Source organism: Rattus norvegicus, chromosome 2 (assembly GCF_021556685.1).
Source record: "Rattus norvegicus strain SHRSP/BbbUtx chromosome 2, alternate assembly SHRSP_T2T, whole genome shotgun sequence".
Taxonomy (NCBI): Eukaryota; Metazoa; Chordata; class Mammalia; order Rodentia; family Muridae; genus Rattus; species Rattus norvegicus.
Genome location: NC_141535.1, coordinates 40,857,588 through 40,883,450, shown reverse-complemented (window position 1 = coordinate 40,883,450; position 25,863 = coordinate 40,857,588). Strand labels below are relative to the sequence as shown.

At 46.9% G+C, this 25,863-nt stretch overlaps 1 long non-coding RNA gene across 3 annotated transcripts; it reads left to right on the top strand.

Moving 5' to 3' along the window:
* Nucleotides 1–4,844: 4,844 nt before the first annotated feature.
* On the top strand, nucleotides 4,845–24,433 carry LOC103691449 (uncharacterized). Of its 3 annotated transcripts, none has more exons than XR_015673897.1 (4): nucleotides 5,236–5,679; nucleotides 9,885–10,015; nucleotides 22,367–22,521; nucleotides 24,342–24,433. It is a non-coding gene; the product is annotated as an uncharacterized LOC103691449 (long non-coding RNA). The 3 variants fall into 3 exon arrangements; XR_015673896.1 differs by having other exon boundaries at nucleotides 5,267–5,679; nucleotides 22,367–22,532; XR_015673898.1 differs by lacking the exon at nucleotides 22,367–22,521 and having other exon boundaries at nucleotides 4,845–5,679.
* The last annotated feature ends 1,430 nt before the right edge of the window (nucleotides 24,434–25,863 follow it).

The following is a 25,863-nucleotide window of genomic DNA, read 5'->3' as shown; positions in this document are numbered from 1 at the left end:
GGGGACTGCAAAGTTCCCAATAGTTATGAAAAGTTATGTACTATACTGTTCCCCGGCTAAAGAGAATGTTGGGGTGTCTACTTTGGGGGCTCTTCTGTCGTGCTAGTCTAAGTTTAACCCTTTGCACACTCTGGTCTTCCTAGCTGTAACCCGACTTATTTATGTGGGCATGCGACTGGCTTCACTTGAAGGGAAGAGAGCCCTAGGTTTCTTCAGTGAATTTTTTTTCTTTTCAAATTATGTATTTATATGAGCATATTGTCTTTGTTTCCGCATTAACCTACTCTAAGAACTGCTTCTGGAAGGCACAACCACAACTTTGGTTTGTTTCACAGATCATTTAAACAACAACAAAGGGGATGTAGGGTGGATTTAGTCTCCTTTTCGCCTGACCGCCCAGCAAATTACAGAAGAGTGGTTCGCTGTGGTTTGGGGTTTGTTCTTTAAGTCCCTGGTAGAGGCACAGATGTTGGGAAAAATGGTAGGGAGTGGGGAGATACCCCAGTAAGTGGGGAGGGAAGATGGTCTCCTTCGGGTGGCCTAACCTGAAGAAGAGTATCAAAGAGCAAGGAGCAGGCAGGAGAAGCATGCTGCTCTCAAGTCCTTGGTGCCAAAGAGCAGGGAAAACATAACAAACAAACAAACAAACGATTACCCATGGTTGCCAAGCTGTAAGTGAGCTGTTAGGAGGTTGGTGTTGTCTAGGGCTATAATTTATTTATCGCCCCATGTATTTTCCAGGGAGGCTTCTGGGACTCCTTCTGGAGCTCACCAGCTGCTAGAGAACTAAGGTAATGGTTGGTCCCATTGGCTGACCTGTTGTCACTGGTCAGGTGAGCATCCCAGACATCTGGAATGTTCCCAAGATCCCCCAGGTGGTTCTGAAATGCAGCCAACTTTCCAGGCTGCTGAGTTTAACGATGTTTAAAAATAGAGCACAAAAAGGCAAAATAGAATTAGTAGTAAATGAGCGAGGACATTAAGACAGTAAGAAAATCCAGGCAAGGGAGGAGTAAGCTGGGAATGAGGTGGTCCCACCAGGTTGTGTGACCATGTTTTGAATACAAGTGAGTTTCTCAGGTAGAGTCCCTTAATGTCAGGTCCTAAGGTGACAAGAAATTCCTCTGGTGATTGCCACAGACAATATATTCTGCCCAAGGAGCTTTTAGGCTACAAGCCCAACCATCAGCTCGAAAGGCTGGATGCTTCCTTGTGTTATTAATTAGCTTTCAGTTTTTTAAACCAACTGCACATGGAGGAGTCACTCTGTAGGCATGTTAGCACGTGCACAGATCTCGAAGAGTAAGGCTCCAGACTTCGTTCTACAGTGGAGAACAACAAGGTTCTTCGGCCGTTCTTGCCTCGCATAATCTGAAGGTGAAAAAAGCATGGTGATGAAGACAGGGCTTCCTTGTGTGGGATCCCAAATCTGTCACTTGCAGCATAACGCTGTCCATAATACTTTACATTACCAAATCTCAGTTCTCTCCCCCTGAACCATGCACAGGAGTGAGGGCTCGGATAGTAATGCTATTGCCATAGTGAGGAAGTCAGCATAGTCAGTGTGAAGAATTCAATGTAATCCCAGCTGCATGGTGAATATTCTCAGCTATTATTGATAGACTTCTCTCCTGATGAGGCTAAAGTCAATTTTTCTCATATAGAATTTTCTAGACGGTACAAACTTATTAAAATGATATTTGAATTTCATATACTCCTGGGTGATTGACTACTTTTGGGTTATTCGGTTAGCATGAGGTGGGAATGGTGGCCTACTACATATTTACTAAAACAACAAGAGCAGCACCCTTCCCCAGTTCTAGTGGGCTTGGTGTTTGGTTTGATTTTAGCTGCCCCCATGATAACTTTCCAGGAATCTCTTAAGTAATCTAGTGTCCAAGGTGCCAAGGTATCTCTTAGATCCATGTTACAACTGCTCTGATCTCCTTCCCGTGTGTGTGTGTGTGTGTGTGTGTGTGTGTGTGTTTTCAGGGTAAAAATCATCTTGCTACTTTCATTTAATTGTTTCTTTTAATTCCATTTTCCTGTGTCCTCTCCCCTGTCCCCAAGGAAAAAAACCTCCTGTTGAGAGGGCTAGGTGTCTCAGCAGTTCAGAGTACTTCATGATTTTTCAGAGGACCAAATTTAGGTCCTAGCATCTATAGCAGTGGTTCAAAATTTCCTGTGATTCAGGTTCCAGGGATTCTATACCTTCTTCTGGACTCTATAGGCAGGCGCTCTCTCTCTCTCTCTCTCTCTCTCTCTCTCTCTCTCTCTCTCTCTCTCTCCCCTCTCTCTCTCTCTCTCTCTCCCCTCTCTCTCTCTCTCCATCACCTCTCTCTCCTCTCCCTCTGTCCCTGATCTCTTCCTTTCTTTCACACACACACACACACACACACACACACACACACACACACACACACACACACAGAGAGAGAGAGAGAGAGAGAGAGAGAGAGAGAGAGAAAGACACCCCCTAGAGCAGTTCAGTTTAGTATCTACCCAGAGATAGATAATAACAAATAGTTTATTCTAACCTTTCTTTTCCTATGTGTCTATAACTTAAACTCTTAAAATCCTCATATTTGCTCTAAAATCTGCATCCTTTTGCTTCCCTTTGTGTCAAATGACTCCCGGGAGCATACAGCCCTTTCTTCAGTGTCATCCTGGTATGTCTTACTCCCCTCCGAGGTGTCAGTTTGCTCAAGTGACTACAGCACAGCACACCGACTGGGTGCTTTAAAGCAACAGGAATCTTTTCTGTTGAAGGCCTGGTGGTAGAGTGTAGACCTTTGGCTCCTGCTGGAAGCCCTGGGGGAGTAATCAGCGCTGTACTAGTTCATTTGCGTGGTAGTCTCTGGTCGTCTTTGACACCCCTTGGTTTGTAGATCTCTCACAATCTACCCTTCCTCACATGGTACTTTCTTTGTGATCAATTCAACCCAAGAACCACAGCTATTTACTATGTCTGTCTACCTTTATTTAAAAGCGCAGTGCAGGTTTTAAGTTTGCTCTTCTTTGTTTCAACCCACTATCGTTAGTCTTCTATTCAACCACCAGCCCAGAAAGAGCCAGGTCAGAGGGAGAAGGCAGGAGGAGGGGTCAGCTAATATCCTTTCAGATCCCCACGGCAATCAAATGAATGGGTTTGGCTGTGTCTGGCACCAGGGAAGGGGCCAGATGAGAAAGGGACAGAAGGCACAGGTGGCAGCAGAAACAGCTCTGAGGGCTTCCTGCAGCTGCTTAGCCACCTGGCTGGACAGCTGTTCTCCCTCTCAGGGAGCTATGTAAAGCAAGGACTGCCCGACTTACTGACTTACCACGGCTTCTCCAGAGTTACAGGATGCCAAAATGCCTGCTCAAATCTGTCAATTCCAGTGAGCAACTGTTCTGGGGTGGGTGTGACAGACCTGTGTTGGAAGAGTGGAGTCACAAGCCTGTTTGGTTACAAAAAAAAATGCTGGGTGAGGCCAAGAACTGACCCATATGTACCAGTGTCCGTGCAGGTTGTCTCGTCGACAGGTGGGTTTACAGTATTTTGTGTAGGGTGTTTGAAAAGGTATGATCTTTAAAAAATACCAAATCTACATCTACAGTTAATGTGATGTTAGATAACACCTCCATTTAGCCAAACGATTCCTCTCAGATGAGTTTGAACCTTCTCATTATTAAATTTGTACAAGTGGACGTCCTTAAGATTGTTGTCAAACGTTACGTCTCACAAGTAAGAATTGTGGAAATTTCTTTTCTATCTTGTGTGCAGATGCCTACATTAGAGCCCAGTTGTCTCTCTTGATCAAAGAAGTCCAAGCTTTTTTCTATCTTTCCCTAGGCCCATTTTGTTTTCCTGAAACTGGAATCATGATACTAGAGAGTAGAGGCCTACAGGCTGGAGAGGACCCAGCGTCCACGTGGCAGCTTGCAACCATCCACGACTCCAGCATCTGGGGATCTAGTGACCTCTTCTGACCTCGGTGGGCACTGGGCACACATGTGCCACACATATGTACATACAGGCAAAACACTCATACACATGCATTTAAACTAAATCTTTGTATAAAGACCAAAGAAAGGCGCTTACTTTGGCTCAATAGTTTTAGATGCTAAACGTTGAAGATCGATTGGCCTATGCTTGGCCTCAAGGATGAGGATACTGAGGATACAGTTTGATGACTGGCATCTGTAAGCACAATAGAGTGTGTGAGAGGTGAACAGTGCATGCAGGGGGATGACACCGAAGGAAGAGAAGATAGGGAAATAACTACATGCAGAAGGGGCCAAATACATCAGGAGGACTCACTTCAGAACAGCCCGTTCTCTTGCGAGCTGTCTGCTTCCATGAGGCCAACATTGGTCCCTCCCAAGACTGGTTACCTAATCACCTTGCCCTGGGCCGTTGGGGGCTTCTGTTTTAGGAATTCTGTGATAGATCACAAAAAGCTGTAGTTCTAATGACTTGAATGTCCACTAACCAATTAGCAGACACTGATCTAGTAGCATTTTCACAGTGTTTGCAAGAGTCAAAGCTGGGTCACTACCCAAGTCTGTTTTGGCCCCACCTCTACCCCTTACTATGTTGTGTACATTCCGGACCCTTCATTTCCTCATTTGCAAAATGGAGTTAATGGAAGCGCGTGGGTTGTGAAGACATAAATACAACTAGGCCTGTAAAATTCTCACATATTGGCTATGTTTTAAATCCTTCCCACCAAGAATTTAAAATGGAGGGCTAGAGACCGGAGACTGGCTGAGACGAACAGTAGAGGGAGGCCAAGCAAGGGCTGTGAGCAGGAAGCTCCAAGCAACAATCCAGGGGATTTCCAGCAGGAAGTGGGGTGTGAGCAGGGTATGAGAGGCATGGAAGGCAAAAAGGACAGATAGCACAGGGCCTTGGAGATGGAGCAGCACCAGCCTGCCGATTGGTCAGAGAAGAATGCAGACTTCCTGTTCGGTAGGAAGCTCTGCCAAGCGGCAAAGGAATTTTGCATCGGCTCCTGGGGACCCTGTGCGGAGGCCATGGAGACCTCAAACCTGCTCTTGAGGTTTCTTTAACACTGGGGGAAATTGCAACACCGGGTTTCTCACCCCCCACCTCCTGCTTGTTGGGGCTGCTCAGTGGGAGATCCTCACGCCCCCTCTGTTTTGTTTACCCCACACATTCCTGTGCTTGGGAGAAGCGGCTGCCTGGGCTTGGGAAGCTTGCTCTGACTTCTAAGAAACAGGAAGTGATTATTTGCCCAAAGCAAACAAACTCAAAAACTACAGGGTTCATGTCCAGTCCAAAGCTGGAGTCCCAGGAGGTGCTCGTGTAGGCTGAGGATGTGAGGACCCAGCAGAGAGTCTTCCCCTTCCCACTTCCCCACCAAATCAGCACTGCGGTGACCAGCAGGAAGCCTGAGCTAAGAAAGCCCTGGTCTGGAGTGCTGCATTCCTGCGCCAGGCAGCATCCTTTCCCAGTGAGAACGTCCTTCCCATGACATCAGCAAAACGGATTCTGTTTCTCCTGGAAGTGGAAGATCAGTAACCTTCCGCATGCCCTGGCGTTCCTCCAGGAAGACAAAGAGAGAGAACATTTATTGGAAGCCCTTCGGAGGTCATGACTTGAACTTGGCATCCACCTTCCGTGTACTGTTTCATTACGCTCCTGCCACAACCTCAGTGAAATAGACACATTTGCAGGTGAGAGAGGGGCCCTTTCCCAACAGAATCCCTGCAAATGCCTCTTTCCGCCCTGTAAATGGTTTTGCCTTTATCTCTTAGTCACTGACCATTTTTGTGCCGCATACAGTTCCTAGGGCTATGGGACAGAATGCCCGTTACTCAGATTCAGATGGGGCTTAGGAAAGAGAACCTTGGGAGAAGAGAGGGAGTCTTGAAAGACTGTCCCAGACGTGATGGTTCGGAGAACACAGTAAATCAACAACAGGATCCACCATGGTATTTTTATCGGCCACAGCCTTTGGGGGGAGGGGAGCAGCAGGCAGGGTGGGACTCGCTAGAGGAGAAATGAGCAATCTCCTGGCTGGTTGGAGTGGACCTGACAGTGATGCGGACACCATGTTGGCCACAGTGCTCCGCTTTTCTTTTCTTTTTTTTTTTTTTTTTTTTGGTTCTTTTTTTCAGAGCTGGGGACCGAACCCAGGGCCTTGTGCTTCCTAGGCAAGCGCTCTACCACTGAGCTAAATCCCCAGCCCCCGCTTTTCTATTCATTAGCGTCTGTGCTTTGGGCACCTCTGTTTCCTTGTATTGTAAATGTCGCCATTAGCAGTTACCGTCTCACAATTTAGGAAAGTGTTCACAAAAAAGCATGCAGGACACATATCCTGGAACTCAGGCATGGCAACATGAAAACAGATCGACAGAAACAGCCCCGATCAAACCCTTATGCCTCCCCCTTCCCAACTCCAGGTCCATGACAAGACACCAGCAGATCAGTTGCACACCTGATCCCCAAGCCTGCTTCTTGACAGGGGTGTTTGTACCACCAGAGTGACTCTCTCAGATCAAACTCTTGAAGTAATGTTAGCACTGCTTTTTCTAATCAGTTGATTATTAACAAGTCAATCTGCAATATTCTGCCACTTTCTCCACCCAGCCCTCAAGAAAACCAGAATGGAAAATAAAAGGGAAAGAAAAAAGACAACAAGGTTCGCTTCTGTGTCCTTACTCAGTGGCTGGACCTCTATAACCAGCCTGCTGCCTGCTTCACCATGCTTGTCTCTGTACTTGCTGAGGGAGTCTGGTGACAGGTTTCCTGAGCTGTGCTTGGTGTAAGTGTCTGAGAAACTGGGCTTATGTAAAGAGGTCTTTGATGAGAACAAAAACAAGACGAAACAAAACAAACAACAAACAAAACCAAGCAGTGGAGAGCACACTATACATCCCTTTGGCCTGATATATGGAATCATGGTGTTTGGAGTCAGCAGTAATGGTGGATCTGTGGTTGATGAGATGATAGTGTTTCAGGCTCTGTATTTAGGGTAGAACTAGTGAAGCTTTGTGCTGCAACAGATGGAGACCCAAGTACAAGTGTTAGGGTTCCTGGTTCGATCCCGGGTTTCAGCACCAATATTAGGTTTTCAAATCTTGGCCCGTGCCCAGACAGAAAACTCTCAGACACCATGGTTCCATGTGGAAAGGTTTAATGAGAGAAGGGTAGAAGGGCACGTGGGGGGAGCAAGAGCAGCAAAGGATAAAGAGCAAGAGGGGTAAGAGAGGGAGGGGGGCAAGCAGCCCCTTTTATAGTCAGGCACAGCTGGCTGCTGCTAGCTGACTGAGGGGCAGAGCATACCTGGCTGTTGCCAGGTAGCTGTGAGGTGGAGCTTAGACGGAATACCAACAACAAGTACAACAAGTACATTGATAGTCCCCACTTTCGTGTTTTATAAAATAGAAAGGGAAGCCAGGGATATGTTTGGTAGAGGCGTGGCATGCTGAGGTGGGAGGTTGTACCTCTGTGGGCCCAAGCTGAGGCATCCCTTCCCTCTGAGGTACCAGCCAAATGACGGATATAGTATGGAATAGAGTTTATTTAGGGCATGGGGAGGGGAGTTGGGGGAGTAGAGACAGAGGAGAGAGAGAGATAGAAAAAGAGAGAAGAGGAGTAGAGGGGTAAGGGCTGGTCGAACAGGTGGAGAGAGGAGGGAGGAGAATGGGGAGAGAAGGGGCAGAGAGGGTGAGTAGGAGAGTAAGAGAGTGAGGAGGGGCAAACAGAACCTTTTATACTGAGTCAGGCACACCTGGCTGTTGTGAGGTAACTGCGGGGCGGAGCCCAAAAGGAATACTAACACCCACCCTGCCTGCTTGCTCCCCTGTATTTGTGTCTTGACCCCTCAGCTTCCAGCCTTAATTCATTCAGGTCCTTTTCTGGAGACAGAGCCTACTCTGCCTGAGCCATACCTTTATTGCTGCTCAATTGCTGTCTTCATCTAGTGACAGGTGGAAACTGGTGGCTAAAACCCCATTCCTTTTTGTCCCAGGTAAGACAGTGCTTGGTAGGCCTTCCTTTCACAGGTCTTCAGCACTCACTCAAGAATGTCCTTTTGCTGCCTTGGCTCATGCTTCTGTCTTCCTGGATGTCAGAGCCTCCTGGGTCCCCTGCAGTGTTTCACCCCCCTTGTCAGACCCTTCTGGGTCCCTTGTAGGGTTTGGCCCCTGCTGAGCCCCGCTGACCGTTGCTGCGTGTCCTGTCCCATCGAAGCCTGCACTCCGACCCTCTGTGCACCTCTGCTGCTTGCCTGAGAAGACCAGACTCCAGCCGTTACCCTTACCCCTCCTCATTCCCCTGGTGGCTGTTGCCCCTCTGACTGGTGTTGCCATTTTGCAGTCTGTGGCTGTAGAGGAATGCCATCTGCATGAAGTTGCTGGAGACCGGGGAACTCTCTCCTGGTTGTACAGATCTCAGACATGGTTCCACTGCCTGCCAGTTGTTCCAGAGAAGGATGGTCAATCCTGAACTGTCCTGGGAATGATTTTGGCATTTTCGCTGCTATTGTTGCAGCCACTCCTGCTGCAGCCACTGGGTCTGCAGTGTCTGGAGTTACCCTCCCCCAATCTATTGTTAGGCAAGCACAGTGGGTGAACTTTCTGGAGTAGTTGCTGACGATTGGGAATTCTAAATTTTATTAAAGGAACGGCTTGACAAGGCCCTTGGTGTTATGGCCCTCGAGTTTCGGGCCTAGGGCCCTTGTGCTTCTTATCACATGCGCAAACAGCACTTCCAGTTCTGGGCAGCAACTAAGCTGGTGTTGTTCTCCTTGGTAGGAGACAAACCGTCTGCCCAAATTGGGCTCAGCCTTCATGAGAAGCAGTTAGCTAAGGACAGGCAACTCTTTGGGACCAAGCCTTGCCTAAGACAGGAAATTCTGGACTGGCAGAATTTTCCAGAGACAGGAAAGAGGCTTGATATCTCAAAGTGACCTAAGACAGGCGCTGCTTAAAAATAATATAGGGGGACTTGCTTAATAAAAAAAAAATAAAATAGGGGGACTTGTCAGAGCCTCCTGGGTCCCCTGCAGTGTTTCATCCCCCTTGTCAGAGCTTCTGGATCCCTTGCAGGGTTTGACCCCTGCTGAGCCCTGCTGATGCATGTGGAAGCCTTTCGTTCCTAACGGAGGAGCAGTCTGGCCTGGTATGACACACCTGGGCGAAGGTCAATTCATTCCTGCCTTTTGTCTTCCCGGTCTTTTGTTTTTGAGATTTAGGTTGGTCTTCCTGGATTTCTCCCCAGTAAATTTAATAAATTCAGGGCATGTATTCAGTCTTTTGTTACCGAAGTCTTGAGGGTTTCCCACTGTGCTTCCCAGACTTTTCCACCTGGTCTACTTGGGGTATATATTCCGTGAATAAAGCTACAGGAACCCCTTCCTTTTTCTTGCTTAACATGAATAACGTGTGTGTGTGTGTGTGTGTGTGTGTGTGTGTGTGTGTGTGTGTGTGTGTGTATGTTCTTTAGTCCCGCAGGCTTTTGCCCGATTCTCGGTGCCATGTTGGTGCGGGCATTGACATCTCTCAAATCACGTCTGTGCTTGTGGCCTCAGGGAGCTGCCGTGAAAAGGAAGCGGAAATGATTATATCTTGTAGCAGAAAAACCTGACTTCAGGATTAGCTTGATCCAAGATTCAAATGACGCCCTTTATTCCCTGCCCATGAGGCCCACTCTTGGCACCATTTCCCCTGACTCTTCTAACTGTTCCCCAGATTGTCAGCTGCAGGGTAACAGTCACACCTGCTGTTCATGGGGAAGCGAGAAGTTACTGCCCAATAACTGGTGGTCTTAGGGCACCCAGTGTCCGTATTTGGACCTGGTGATATCCTTGAAGCAATACTAGGGCCCAGCAGATTGTCTGGAGGAATGTTTATGCCAAGTCCTCTGTTCTGAACAGGGAAAGCCCCAGGCTGATGTTGTCAAGAAATGGAGAAATGCCCAGAAGAAGCCAGTGAGGGCTGCCTGCAGACGACACTCCCTACCCCCATTTTCTACTGGGAGTCTGGCACCTTCAGCTTTCTCTTCCAGGTGAGGCGTCTGAGGCTTGGATGGTCATTTGTCCAGGTTGCTTAGTTGGAAAGGGACAAAGTGACCTGGGTACTCCAGCTTTACCTTGCTCCACTGCTCTCTCTGCTGCGTTCATTGACTGAGGGACATTTCTAGTTATCATCCCTTGCCCTTGATTGGGGATCAAACCTTGGTTCTCAGATGCAGATCTGGCTAGTTCTGGGTCCCATGTCCTCTGGGCCAGACCATTCCAAGAGTGGCTTTTCTCCCACTTCTGCCTTTAGCATCTCTTAAGGGTAAATGTTGTTTCCTACATTCCTTCATGCTCTTTCTCACATACCTCTGCCTGTCTAACTCGATAGCGATCTTTTACCGTAAACCTGCCTTTACCAAACATCTTTAAAGCAATCAACCTAACTTTCATAGAGATGAAAAACTTGCCTTTTGTGTTTAACCAGTTACAAGATAGTTAATTAAATGATTTGGTTCCCACGCTGTGCACAGCTGGTGTCGGGAGGTTCTGGAGCCTGGGTAGCCGACTCTTGGTCCCCACCTGCTTCAGGATGCCTGTGTTTGCCTCCCGGTAACAAGTGTTCAGCTGGCAGAAGGCAGAGTGGGCATCCTAGAGGGGCCATCTGCCAGCCCTGAGGGTCAGCTTGCTGTGGACAGCAGATGGAGGGTTTTGAGAGGAAGGGAATATTGCTGGCCGGGCTAGTGGCTAAGGGGAAGTGGCCTGAGAGTGCCACTGTTTTCCCCTGAGTGCCAATGAGCAAGGTATTCCTGAGAGCATGGCTAGCAGTTGGCACACAAATTAGCTGTGAACCATTCCTTCTGTGCCACATCCCTGCATGGTGACCTGAAGCTGCAAAGGGAACAACAAGAACCTTCCTGATTGTTCTTAGGGCCTTGTCTTTAGTCTACAGAGGCACCACATGAGCCAAGAATTAAGGATACCAACCTTTCTCCCTCCTTCCTGAAGATCCCCAAACTCCCGGGATCTTGTGACTTTTCTAAGGGCTCTTGGAATAGGTACACATTTGATGATGCTCTGTTTGGACTGGTGGGCACAGGAACAATTATTTAAAACCACCACTGCCTGTGCATGCTTTAGTGATGTGAGGGAGTGGTCCTGCCTTGGAGTCTGTTACTTTGTAAGGGAGCCCTCTCTAGAACCGCAAATTCCCTTTGGCAAGAGCACAGAGCTCAGTTTGTTCAGTGTGAACTTCATTATCATCACCTCTCATTCCCTCAGCCAGGTAGGTGCCTTTGGGCAGTGTACAAAACACACCACATGTAAGCCAGGCCTTTTTCTGTTTTATCCCCCAACCCACACCCACTATGAGGCCTGGTATTACAGCCTTGGCTGTCCTGGAACTCATTATGTAGACAGTCTGGCCTTGAACTCACGGAGATCTGCCAAGGCAGACTTTTGTAATGTCTCCACAGTGTTTCCTGGCAGCACCAGCAGCAACAGCCCTGGGAACTCACAGCAAGGGTGGATCTATAGGCTTCTCTGCCCCAGACCTGATGAGCCCAGGCACCTGGATTTAACCAGCCGTCCCACTCTATTTGTTGCTTGCTAAGGCAGAGAAATGCTGTGGTAGCTGTCTGTTCCAGTCCTCCTGCACTTGCTGCCCAAACACTCAGCATGGTGGGAGCCCCAGTGGCAGGTCGAGTCCACAGAGTTAGACTGCTGGCTTCTAGGAGCTTCCAGCTGTGCTAGCTCTGGGCTTGCCTTGACTAGCATACCCAGAATTTCCATTCCGTAGAAGGAGAGGAGTTATGCCAGCTAAGTGCCCCTTCAGAGTGGAGTTGGGAGGCTATGTGAGCCATCGAGTCTCAGGGATGTGAGAGGCCAGGCCCATACAAGGAACTTGATCCCGCTGTGGTTCACCTTGAGCCAAGGTGAGGACTGGGGGAGCTCAGCTTCTCTACCATCCCAAGAAGCATCAGCATGTTAGCGCTCTCTGCTCAGTGTGATAGCCTGGAGAGCCATGCTTCCCACCTTCCTGAACCACGTGGAAAGGGTGGGTGCCGTCTGTCCACAGGTTCTCTGCCTGCTTCCTTTTCGTTGCCGTTGCCCTGTGCCCATCTGATCTCTACGTCTTCCTTCCCTTGAGGAGAGGACTCCATCCTGCTGCTGCCTTCTGCTGTCTGAGGGTCCAACAAGGATGACTTAGGCCTTCTTCAGGGAGAGGATGCTCCCCGAGGCCAAGGGCACACTGTTTGACTTTAGAATCCTAGAAGCCTGTGTTAAAACTCAGCGAGAACTAGAGTGAGTTTTGGTATTTTAAAGCAATAAAAAATAGAGGCACAAAAATGCAAAACCCAAACAAGACAGACCTAAAAAAAAATGAAAATATTGGGTCACCTTCTCTTCCTTTAAACTCCTACGAGAGGAGCTTTGAAAGGAGTTGATCATGCAGCCAAAAGTCAGAGTGTTCTACATTCCTAAAGGGTTGGGCTAATCTACACAACCAACAACCCAGGAGTAGTGAATCCTGTGCAGAAAAGAGGGCTTCAGTATTAGAGAGCTCCAGATTTGATCGGGTCCAGCATTTACTTGCTGTATGACTTGGATCAACTTATTAGTTTCTCTGATCCTGTCACACAAATTAACCAGTGTACTGCATAGTCATATTAACCAGCTATGTGAAAATTACATAAGATTTGTTCATAGAAGTGGGCAGACGTGAAGAGTCAGATGTCAGACGTGCCTTCATTCACCACTGGTTTATAAAGCACTCATTTATGGTAGATCAAGACAGAGAAAGGTCCCAGGGAGGGTATTGCTCATGGGCACTGAGGCTAGAGCAAGCCTTTTTTTTCCCCAACAGCGAGCACTGGGGTGAGTTGCTTAATTTCTCAAAAAATTGTTTTGTCCTCTGTGACAGTGGAGATGCCTGAGTGCTTACCTTGACTGATAATTGAGAGGGAGACCAGGCCAGCATGTTCAGAACAGTACTTAGAACAATGCACAGCATATGGTTAAGAGGACTGTTAAAACCTGTGACTCCATGATTAGCACACAGCGAGCAGCTGCTGTCTGGGTGGGGTCTGTGTCCGATGCTCCCACAGGAAGACCAAGGAGTGACAGTTTGGGGCTGCAGGGATCTTACCGTCTAGTGGCAACACAGGGTTGGTGATGATTCATTATCAACTTGCCACAACATGACACTACTTAGGAGGCAAACATCCAGGGATGTCGATGAGAAAGTTTCTAGATTCGTTTAACTGAGGTAGGAAAATGCACCCTGAAAGTGGTTAAGATGTCCAATGGACTGAGGTTTGAGTTTTAGTGACTGTGCTTCCTGTTTGTAGATGGAGTGTGGCCAGCTGTGTCATGCCAGCATGCCTCCACTACGATGGTCATCTTTTATTATGTGTCACAAAAAACCCTTCCCTCCCTTCCTCTTTCCTTCCCTTCCTCCCTCCCTCCTTCCCTCCTCTCCCCTACCTTCCTTTCCTCCCTCTCTTTCCCTCCTTCCTTCCTTCCTTCCTTCCTCCCTTCCTTCCTTCCTTCTTTCCTTTTGTTGCTTCTGTTAGGTGTTTTGCTACAGCAAGAGAAAGAATGCATTTAGGGAGCTGTAAGGGTTGCCTCATGGTGGGACAGGTCAGAACTGACAGCAGAGAGGTGCTGAGAGGCACCTGAGAGATGGGTGGGAAGAAAGGGTTAGGACAGGGCTGAGCAGAGCAATGCCTGGAGGCTGTAGTAAGTGGGCAGGTTGGGGGCTTTAGAGGATGCAAGGTATAGCTGGAGAGGCTGGAGGCTGTTCAGTGCTGAGGACTTGGGATGGAGGGACAAGAAGAAACTAAGCCACCAGCCCCACCTAAGTACGTGTTTCTGTGCTTGGTGAAGTTCTGTCTGCATCCTGAGCCTCTCATATGTTGGGTTGTGACTAGCAATATCATTAATAACAAGTAACTGGCTGACTAAAGAAAACTTAAGCAAGAAGTTGAGAGAGGAGGTGAGAGCTTATAATCACCTTGAGGGAAGGAAGGATGTCACTCGGCCTTCCCTCAGGCTCATCTGGTAAAGTGGCTTATGGGTGGGTAGATGGAGGTTCAAATTCCATTTGAGCATCTAGGAGCCGAGACACCCTCTGTGGAGCTCCCATCTGCTTTAGAGCTGTAATTATTCAACCCAGACAACTCATCTTTCTCATGAGAATACAAGACTTGAAGACCAAGAGAGGTTCACTCAAGTCTTCCTTATGAGGAGCAAGTGAGAATGTATTTGTGAAATGAATGCTCTGTTATCATAGAGGAAAAGACAGATAGGCAAATGGTTCAAGCATTTATTAACTAGAATAATCAATCCTGCTGGGATTGATTCTGTTTCTTCTCATTGTCATATCCCTGGACTTAATAACAATGCTTCTGGGTACAGTCTCATTGAGGAGAGGCAGCGTGGCCTGAAAGAAAGGGGAGTGGTGTCAAGCCAGAGAAACTGGTGTCTCTTTATTGGTGAGAAATAGAGATACCCTGGGGACCAGGCATAAGTGTCAATATTCAGCATGTCCACTAGCTCAGCCATGAAGCCATTCCGCAAAGGTGCCATTTGCTATGGGTGGGCACAGTCTTGAGGACAAAAGATTTGCAAGTGGAATTGAGCTCCCCATATACCTTTAGCTAAATACTTTTATGAAGGGTACAGTTGCGCATTGTGGCCTTGGTCGAATGCCTGGCACATAGTAGGCATTCGATGGAAGAAACAATTAGAGTTGTGGTTATTATTAACATATCATTATTAGTATGCACAGTGCCCACCTGGCACTACACGCAGACAGATCTTTTGATTAATATTCCTCTGCAGTTGAAAAATTTCTGTTTTAAAGATTCAAGTCATAGACACACAATAGCAAGTCTGTCTTGCAGAAGAAAAATGAAAGGCTACAGAGAACAGCGCTCCGAGAATTGACTCTCCTCATTACAGTGGTAATGCGACCCTGCTTTGGCTCCAAACTCCCAATGCAGCTGAACTGTAAAAGACGGGACCTAGACTAGGGCCCTGGAGCCACCAGAACGATTGCAGGAAGCCACATAAATGGATTTGATCTCTTGTTAGTGGTCCTTATTGTCTTGGTGGGGCTCAAGAAACCAACTTATTATCAATAAAAAAGAATGAACACTTTATAGGAAGCCATTTTCTCTGTCACCAAACATTTTATATACTTGTCAATAATTGTAACTGTTAAATATGATATATTGATAGAAACGGTGGGACAAAAAGGATTTTTTTCTCCTGATTAGGGTGAATGGATTTTATAGTTTGTATTTTATGGATAGAGGTAATCTCACTCACAAACTTCAGCTATCTATAATCCTCTGTGGGAAAGCAAGAAAAGAAGGGAATCCTAAAAGGAGCTCTTTTGGCCAGGATCCCAGAGCTGGAGACCCTGCCCTTACGCTAGCCTCAGAAAGGTGCTGAATGTTGTTTAGCACCAGAGCAGCAAGGTCCTCGTAGAATTGGTTGGGCTGGGGAACCCTGTTGTTGGAGAGAAGGCACTCCTTTCCAAGGATGTCTCTCCTGGATGTGAACTTTGCTCTCCAAATGTCAACAGATGAAGGAAAAAAGCAAGACTCTCCTGAATTCGATTCCTTGAGGAGCAGAGGGAAACACATCTGGAGATGACTTCATGCAAACATCTGTTTAGAGGTAGCAGCTTTTCCCTGACCCTTCTGTTTCTCTGCCTTCTCCTTGCACTGTGAGGTTGTGCCTGTGTTCCTCTGTGGGTGCCTGAATCTCTAGCTGTCTCATCGGTGTGGTCATATTTAGTGTCTCCTGGTTCCTGGACAAGAGATGAACTCTTCTCCCTATGGCTTTGGTTGCTCACATCCCAGATACCTCTTTCCCCATGCCTTTCTGGAGAAATACTAGAGGATTCTTGAAGCAGAAGGAGCTGGTATCTTACTGGCTATCCTTGATCGCTGTGCTGGATACACTGGACGAAGAACAGTTTGGTCTTGAATGTGGTAGTGGTTGATTTTATGGTCAGTTTAGCCATAGTACTCAGATACATGACTGAAGTCTATTCAAGGGGGGGCCTAGGGTAGTTTCATAATATAAGACTGACATTTGAGTCTGTGGACTTTGAGTAGGTTACCCTCATTGATGTGGATGTCCTCATCCAATAAGTTGAAAACTGGAAGAAAGGACTGACTTGCCCTCCCAGAAGGGTCCTCTGCCATCTGAGGGTCCCAGATGACAACAACAGCATCTCTAGCCTGGGACACCTAACTTCAGAACCTCTAACCTACAGAAGCACACAAGTCAATTCCTTAAAATTAATAAATAAATAGATGACATTCAGACCAGACTGACTTTCTTCCATGGAGAAGTTTAGCAATACAGGTAGAAGACCACAATCTTAGTTTGTAGGTAGAGAAAATAACAGATCATTTGTGTTTTGGGGACAAAACTCTTACTTTAAGAAATGTACCAAGTGCTTCCTCAAATGAGATAGGAGATACCCTTAAGATGTCTTGTCTTTGCATTCAAGAAAAATGAAATAAAAAGGAAATCAGGCTGGGCGTGGTGGCATACACCTTTAATCCCAGCACTCAGGAGGGAGAGGCAGGTGGATCTCTGAGTTCAAGGAGGCCTGGTCTACAGAACAAGTTCCAGGACATCCAGGACTACACAGAGAAACCCTTCTAGAAAACTCCTGATCCAAGTTTATACGACCACCACCCCCACCACCCCCTAAAAAATCAGTCTTGGTTTTTTGTTGTTGTTGTTGTTTTTGGTTTTAGAGTGTGTGTGTGTGTGTGTGTGTGTGTGTGTGTGTGTGTGTGTGTACACTTACTATAGAGCCAATAACTTATATATTGAATGGATACATTACCTATCAATTAAAAAAGTCTATGGCAGCAGCCTTATTTATAATAGCCAGAAGCTGGAAAGAACCCAGATGCCCTTCAACAGAGGAATGGATACAGAAAATGTGGTACATCTACACAATGGAATATTACTCAGCTATCAAAAACAATGACTTTATGAAATTCATAGGCAAATGGATGGAATTGGAAAATATAATCCTGAGTGAGGTAACCCAATCACAGAAAAACACACATGGCATGCACTCATTGATAAGTGGCTATTAGCTCAAAGACTTGAATTGCCCTAGATGCACAGAACACATGAAACTCAAGAGGGATGACCAAAATGCAAATGCTTCACTCCTTTAAAATGGGAACAAGAATACCCTTGGCAGGGAATAGGGAGGCAAAGTTTAAAACAGAGGCAGAAGAAACACCCATTCAGAGCCTGCCCCACATGTGGCCCATACATATATAGCCATCCAATTAGACAAGATGGATGAAGCAAAGAAGTGCAGGCCGATAGGAACCGAATGTAGATCCCTCCTGAGAGACACAGCCAGAATACAGCAAATACATAGGCAAATGCCAGCAGCAAACCACTGAACTGAGAACTGGACCCCTGTTGAAGGAATCAGAGAAAGAACTGGAAGAGCTTGAAGGGGCTCGAGACCCCATATGAACAACAATGCCAGCCAACCAGAGCTTCCAGGGACTAAGCCACTACCCAAAGACTATACATGGACTGACCCTGGGCTCCAACCTCATAGGTAGCAATGAATAGCCTAGTAAGAGCACCAGTGGAAGGGGAAGCCCTTGGTCCTGCCAAGACTGAACCCCCAGCGAACGTGATTTTGGGGGGAGGGCGGCAATGGGGGGAGGATGGGGAGGGGAACACCCATAGAGAAGGGGAGGGGGAAGGGTTAGGGGGATATTTGCCCAGAAACCGGGAAAGGGAATAACAATTGAAATGTAAATAAGAAATACTCAAGTTACCCCCAGTGAACTAGATTGTTGGGGGGAGGGCGACAAGGGGGAGGATGGGGAGGGGAACACCCATAAAGAAGGGGAGGGGGGAGGGGGATGTTTGCCCGGAAACCGGAAAAGGGAATAACACTAGAAATGTATATAAGAAATACTCAAGTTAATAAAAGAAAAAAGAAAAAAAAAGAAATACTCAAGTTAATAAATATTTTAAAAAAAAAGTCTATGGCCTATGGCTTAGGCAGAAAATAGAAACGGGGACATCTGGGAGGTAAAAAGTATTCTGGGATTGAGCCAGGTGTGGGAGCTCCTTCTGGGAAGATGTGAGGAGACAGACACATGGTGCCTGGTCACAGGTGACAGCCACATGGCAGGATGTAGGTTAAAGTAAATAGGATGTTTTAAGTTAGACCTAGTCAGAGAAGAGCCTAGCTATATGGCTGAAGTGTTGATAAATATATTTTGAGTTTGAGTCTTTATTTCTGGGACCGTGAGGCTGAGAGGAAACACCGGACCAATACTTCTATGCTTACATATGTGTGCATATGCATGTGGAGGTCAGAATCGGATGTTCAGTGTTTTCCTCTGTTGTTCTCCTCTCTGTTGTTCTGACACAGTTCATCTCCTGAACCTGGAACTCACCTGTTTGACAAGACTAACTAGCCATCTACCAAATTCCAGACATCTCTTGTCTTTGGTTCCCCTATGCTGAGAGAATGTGTCTCCATGTCTGCATCTGGTGTTTATTTGTTTGACTGTTTTTATGCTGGGGATATGGAACTGAGGCAAAAATGTGTGCCAAACATTTCATGACTAAGCCGTCTTTGACTAGACCCTCATCGACCATTAGTTTAACAATGAATTTGCTGAGCCACTGATGCACTGGACACTATTCTAAATATTTTTTGATGTATTCTCTCAGCCCCTCCAGTGCAATTCCTAAGAAACTGCCTCTTGAGTGCTGGGATTAAAGGTGTATGCCACCATGCCTAGCCTTATAGGCACCCTGTTTTTTTGTTTGTTTTTTTTTTTGTTTTGTTTTTGTTTTTTTTTCTTTTCTTTTCTTTTTTTCGGAGCTGGGGACTGAACCCAGGGCCTTGCTCTTGCTAGGCAAATGCTCTACCACTGAGCTAACTCCCCAACCCCGAGGTACCCTGTTTTTATTGAAGGGGAAACTGAGAGATCAACAACCCTTGCCCCGAGGTGATCCACCACCAAGAGGCAGATCTGGGATTTGAAACCAGTTCCTCTGGCCCTCAAATCTAGGCTTGCCTTGAAGTTTGATAACTTTAAACTTGGGTAGGAGAATTGTGGCTGAGAGCAGGGATGAAAGGAAGGGACAAAGAACAAGCTGTGAGGAGGAGTGTTAGCATTTCTTCTAGGCTTTGCCTAACAGTTAGTTAGCAACAACCAGGTATATGAGCCTGGCTTGCTATAAAAGGACAAAGGCTCTCTTCTTCTTCTTCTTCTTCTTCTTCTTCTTCTTCTTCTTCTTCTTCTTCTTCTTCTTCTTCTTCTTCTTCTTCTTCTTCTTCTTCTTCTTCTTCTTCTTCTTCTCCTCCTCCTCCTCCTCCTCCTCCTCCTCCTCCTCCTCCTCCTCCTCCTCCTCCCCCTTCTCCTCCTCCTTTTCCTCCTCCTCCTTCCCCTCTCTCTCTCCCCTCCCCATCCTTTCCCCCCTTTCTCTCTTTCTCCATGTGTTCTCTGCCAGTCTCTTCCCTTCTTTTTCTCTCCTTTCTCTTTCTCTCTCTGTTCCCTTTCTTTCCCACACCCCATATCCAATGCCCCAGATAAACTTCATTTTATAATAGACATATGACTGGTACCTGATGGGGGATGGGGGGATGCCAGTCTGGGCCCACTGAGGCACCCCCTCCCTCTGTATCATATGCCACTGCACTGCAAAACATATCAATGAGGAAATCAAAAGCATGGCTTCTTAACCATATGGATAAAGGTTGAGTGTTTCCTGCTTTAGAAAGGACCACTAATAGTCACTGATATCTATTTAATGTCCAAATGCTATGATGAGTAATTTATGAATATTATGGGCAGCTTATTACCAAAAGATACCTGAGAGGTGGGTACTGGTGGAGCCCCCTAAGAGGGAAAGTGAGGGAGCAGGTCAGCAAGTTCTTAAGGGCACTAGCTGGGAGGCTGGACAGCAAGACTGGGACTCAGGCTTGAGTCAGCCTCTCCAGAGAGTGTGAGAGGCCCGAGGCTTACTTAGTGTTGTTAGGAAGCTAGCCACTTTGCGCCATCTTTCCAGCCCAGTGCTGTCTTTGGCAGGGGTGGACCTGATCTAGACTCTTAGGTACAACCAGGATCCTCTAGGGAAACCTGGTCAGGAACAGGTCCTTTGAGGATGTGCCCTGGCACTCATCCATCTCCCTCCCTCCCTCCCTCCCTCCCTGCTTCCTTCTTCCTTCCTTCTTCTTTCCATCCTTCCTTTCCTCCCTGCCTGCCTCCCTCCTTTGCTTCCTTCATTCCTCCTCCCTCTTCTCTTCCATCCCTCTCTCCCATTCTTCCCCCTTTTCCTCTTCATCTCTCTCTCCTTTCTTCCCCATCTCTATCCCACCCTCCTTTCCTCCTTCCTTCCCTTCCGCTCTCCAAACCTTGAACAAGGGCCGTATCCTCAAAACCCTCAGCTATAATATTTTCAAAGAGGAACAAACATCAGCCCAGTGACCCTTACTGAGCATACTTGATCAGATTAGAAAATCAATCCAAGTGCCTGAGAGGAAGGGGCCATGACTGACTTATTTGAATGATGTGAGAAGACCTGCAAAATTCTGTCAAGAGTCTGCCTGAAAGGACTAGAGTCTCTCTTTCTTGTGCCTCCCATGCAAGGTGTCATTTCCACAAGGGAAACCAAACACAATCAGTCATGACAAGACCAGGCCCTGAACAACAATATGACCACATCACCCAGGGTTTGTAATCTTCAGTGACCTTTCCCTGGCTCTGCCCTGGGACCCCTGCATAAACACGAGGGCCTCATTCTTGCTTGTCTGACCCCTGCTAAGGAGGGATGCTCATGTCTCTGGCACTGTATCCACACTGCTTGCAGCTCCCCACCTCACAATGGTGTGTAGAAGTCTTCTTTCCTCAGAACAGTGCTCTAGGAAGCTCATGGGCCAGCACCTCTCATGCCCAGTGATGTTCAGTTGACTCATGTCTTCAGTGGGCTTGCCAGGTTCATTCACTGTGAAGTGCTTGCTCGACATCATTAAATAATTTTCAGTGAGAGAGCAGAGTTCAATCTAAAGCACATTTATAAGCAAATAACAAACCCCGTCGCTGTTAAGAAACTACTGTCAAAAAGAAACTAAGAGGAAGAAAAGCTAGTCTTTTTCAGATTAGAACAAAAAGTCCCTTCTGGAGAAGTGAAAAACCCTTTTCCCTTTTTACGGTTTGGAGGGAGGGATGCAGAGAGGGCCTTAAGAAAGTACAGGTGGCAACGTGAAGACTGCCTTTGGATGCCCCTGACCTGTGGGGTTCAGCTGCAGGAGCTCTGAGCGGAGGCTGCCACTGGCTACGTGTTTATGCTTGGTGGGAAGGATGCAGCAGCTGCTTCGAGCCAGGTCATTTCAATAACAACAGGGGACCGAGGTTCCAGATGAATGGCATCTCTCCGGCTGAAGGGCTTCTGCAGACTCTCTCCACTTTCATACTGATTAGGAGTGCTTGAGACACATCATAACAGTGTCAGGGCGCTGTTTATAGGGGGGGAATTGTCACTGTCTCCTGCCTGCGAAGGTGACATAATGGGATTCCTTCCTTTTGTCCCGGTGACAGGGTGATGAGCACTGTCTAGGCTCTAGCGCTGTGTTCTCTGACAGTCACGAATCCCTGACAAGCTGAGGATGGATTAAGGTGTGTCCTTTCGTTGGGGTGTGGGTTTCTGGTGCTCCTTGGGGGAACAAGTGGGCTGGGGCCAAAGCTTCTGCAAGAAAGAGCACTTAGAAATAACATAACCAGAGAGGGAAAGAATGGGGGGTGGGTGTAGCGAGGGCCACAGGCTGCTTCCTGAGAGATTTCTGGATGGGAGTGGTACCCAAGGTGTCTTCATCAGGGTGGATGTCGAGACACGGACTTAGACCATTTTTACCTCGTCTGTGCTCTGCTCCCCAATCTCATATGGCTGACATAATTATCTGTGTGTAATAATAGCATGTTGTATGTGGAACATCTTGGTGTCCTATGCTAGGGGAATTAGAGTGGATTTCATACTTAAGTAAAACAGCCCCCCACTGGAATTTAGGTGGAGAGAAGTGGGGGAGGGTCACTTAAGCTAAGCTTTGACCCTGGAGATCAGGCAGCGCAGAGAAACAGAGAAATGAGTCCTTGCAGGCATGTAGGTCTTAGTTACAGGCATTTCTAAGGGTGGCTTGGGATTTGCCATCCCGTCTTCCTCATTCTGATCACTGTAGAGGTTACCCTTCCAACCTGCCTTCAACTTGCTGCCAGCGGGAGACATTCAGCACACAGACATGACCAGATGGCTACCCAAATGAACACACAAGACATCCCAACACTTGTATGTTAAGGCTAAACTTTGTTTGGAAGGTGACGGTGATGGAAAAGATGATGACGGTGACGAAGAAGAAGGTGAAGATGATGACCATGATGATGACTGTGCCAGTGATGGCAGCATTGTAACACGGTCACACTTATCCAATACTACTGTCATGTAGTAAGTGCTCCATGGCAGGCGCCGTTAGGTGCGTGACAGGTAATTAATTTCTAATAGCAACTCTATGCTGTTACTGTTAGGCATTCCCGTTTAACAGAGACAGAGGCTCAAGGAAAGGAAGTGACTTGGCCCAGGTCGCCCAGCTAGTTTGTTGCTCAGTTATCCTAGAGTACTGTCATTCAGAGCCTACACTGTTCTCAGCTGACTGACTTGGAGTATGTGCTTGCCCTGCGCGCAGACATACTGATCATAGTGAGTACTGGGCGTACTCTCCGTGTATATTTTCTGTTGCTTCATACAAGTAAACCTTACAGCAGCTTTGCGTATTAGACAAATGCTGTTGTTATTATCCATCCATTCTATAAGCAGGGAAAATGAACCACACCGGCCCACAGCTGGTGAGAGATTAGACTTCAAACCTGAGTCCCTGGATTTTCAAATGCCCGTGTTGTCACTGCCTACCATCCCATCCCTAGTACCTGCTACACAAACACACACACACACACACACACACACACACACACACAATACCATACACACCACACATACCACACATTTATACACTTTACATACGTACACCACATACACACCCCTCACACACACTCCACACATATATACCACATAAACACACACCGCATACATATACATCACATACACACACCACACATATCACACATATACCACACACATACACACATACCACACACATATACCACATTCACACACACTACACACTACACACATCACACACACACACACACCACTGATAAACCACACATCACACACACACACACACACACCACATTCACATACACACACACCACATTCACATACACCACACATCACACATATACACATCACTTATATACCACACACATCACACATCTCACACACACACACACACACACACACACACACACACCACATATACCACACACACACACATGCGCGCGCACGCGCGCGCGCGCGCACACACACACACACACACACACACACACACACACACACACACACACAGCAAGGGACAGCATATTAACAAAACTAAAGTGATTTTGAAAATCTCCAAAATGACACAGCCTCAGTCCCCACATCTGAGCATTCTAGAAAATGAAAACAGGCTCCATGGGTGTTAAGTTTCCCCTGGGAGTGGGGATTCAGCACCTCTTTTGGTCGCCTACCCCAGTGTTTTATCACCTCAGGATGCCAATGGCCAGCCCCCTTTAAGGTCTCTCAGCTGGAAAAATGACTATGAATAAAACAAATGAAGCTCTCAGGGATGGGAACTCCTGATGGTGCCTGCAGTGGGGTATTTCCCAGCATCTGTCTCCTGCCACTTTGAGCTCTTCCGTTATCGCCTAAGATTCCCGTCTTGTTTTGTCACTGGCCAGTAACGGGCAGCTCAGGTACTGGGCGTCCAAGATTGCCTCATTATTTAAGGCAGTCAGGGTTACACCCCTGACTGCAATCCATTATCATTCAAATGAGCCAGCCACAATTGGAGGAAAAATATGCAAGCTGATTTCTCTCCAACAAGCCCTTCTCAGTACTCCCTAATTACAGTCGGCAGTTGATTGGGACAGTTGCTCTTGGAGGGCTGACATGGGACAGCCACAGCACTCTCATTGCTCTCATGGAAGCAGAACGCAAACAATATATAGATTTTGCTAACCTGGGCTAGGCAAGCAGGGTTTTATTCACAGCGCGTGGTATTCAGTGCTCTGAATTTGCCAGTCAGTAGGGTAGAGCATGTCCTGGTTTCCTGGGTTTGCTCCGCTCCCTTCTTTAAAATGTAATTCATTCCTGATTTGACTTCTCCTTACCCCTGGTTTTCTTTTCCTTCTCTTTCAGATGCATTCACGGTGACACTTTCCAGCCAACGGTCAGCATTTGTTCCAGTGATGAATGAGCTTAGTCAGCCAACAGATATTTACTGAATACCTACTAAGCTCCGTGATTGTCTGTGTCGGGCATACAAAAACCAGCATTAGCTTTCCATTTCGTATAGCATTTCTGGCCAGAGTTAGATATTTAACCAACGGACCGCAAACTGTGGTAACCACACTTTAAATGGAGAAAGGATACTCATGCATGCATGGCATGTTAGTATGTGTTAGAGGGACCCCCAACTTTCAACACAAATTCTTCTCCAGATGACATTTGTTCTAAGAGAGCCCTCTTTTAAGATTTCCTTTATTTTTAAGTACATGTGAATGGGCACGCACACGTATGAGTCCAGGTGCCCACAGAGTTCAGAAGACAGTGTCGGATTGTCGGGAGCTGGAGTTATAGGTGATGTGAGCTGTCCAATGTGGAGGCAGGAAACTGAACTTCTGTTGTTCTAACCACTGAACCGTCTCACTGGGACATATTTCTTATTTCTTGGGGGGTGCATTTTTTTAAACAGCTGGGTTTTTCTTAGGAAGGGTTTAGGTATTAGTGGAATTTGTTGTGTGACCAGCTTGTTCATGTCCTCTTATACGTGCTCCAAGTTACTGCTGGATGACCGTGTTCTGTGTCTCCAGATCTGGCTAGAATTTGATATGATTGAGTGTATGGCAGGGGGAAGCAAGCCTCCTTAGGGTCATTTGGAACCTTTCATTTCATTTGTCCCTCCTTCTAGACATTCTAAGCACCTGCCAGACAGTTTACTTACTGCTTAGCGAATGAGCGTAGAGAGTAAGTATATTAGCCAGCTTTCTATCACAAAATACTGGAGATAATTCAGCTCAAAGAGAGGAAGGGTTTGATCTGGCGTACAATGTCATAGGTTTTTGTTTGTTTGTTTGGTTTGGTTTGGTTTGATCTGGCGTACAATGTCATAGGTTTTTGTTTGTTTGGTTTGGTTTGGTTTGTCCAAAGTCAGTTGGCACAATGTTTTGGAGCCTGTCACAAGGTGTCATGGTGAGGGTACATAGCGGGGGAAGTTGTTGACTTCATGGTACTTGGGAAAAGACCAGAGTCACATTATCTTTTTTCTATAGCATGAGCCCAATGGCCCAGCTTCCTTCTCCTGCACCCCACCTCCTAAAGGTTCTATTATCTGCCTTCACTAAGATACAAGTCTTTCAACATATGGGGTTCAGAGAGACTTTTTAGGTTCAAATTGTAATAGCTTTTTGCAGACATTGTAGTGAATACTAGTATTTATTCACTGGACAGTATGTATTCAGCATCGGTCCCATAGTAGTGCTGGGCCCTGGAGATCAGGGGTCAAGAGATAACCCTTGACTACAGTGTGTCAAGGAGTCTGGGGCTGGGGTGGAGCTCAGTATAACCCCTTGCAGAGGATGTTCAAGGTCTTAGGTCCCATCCCTAGCACAGCAACACAAGACAGACAGACAGACAGACACAAAGCCAAAGGAGCGAACCC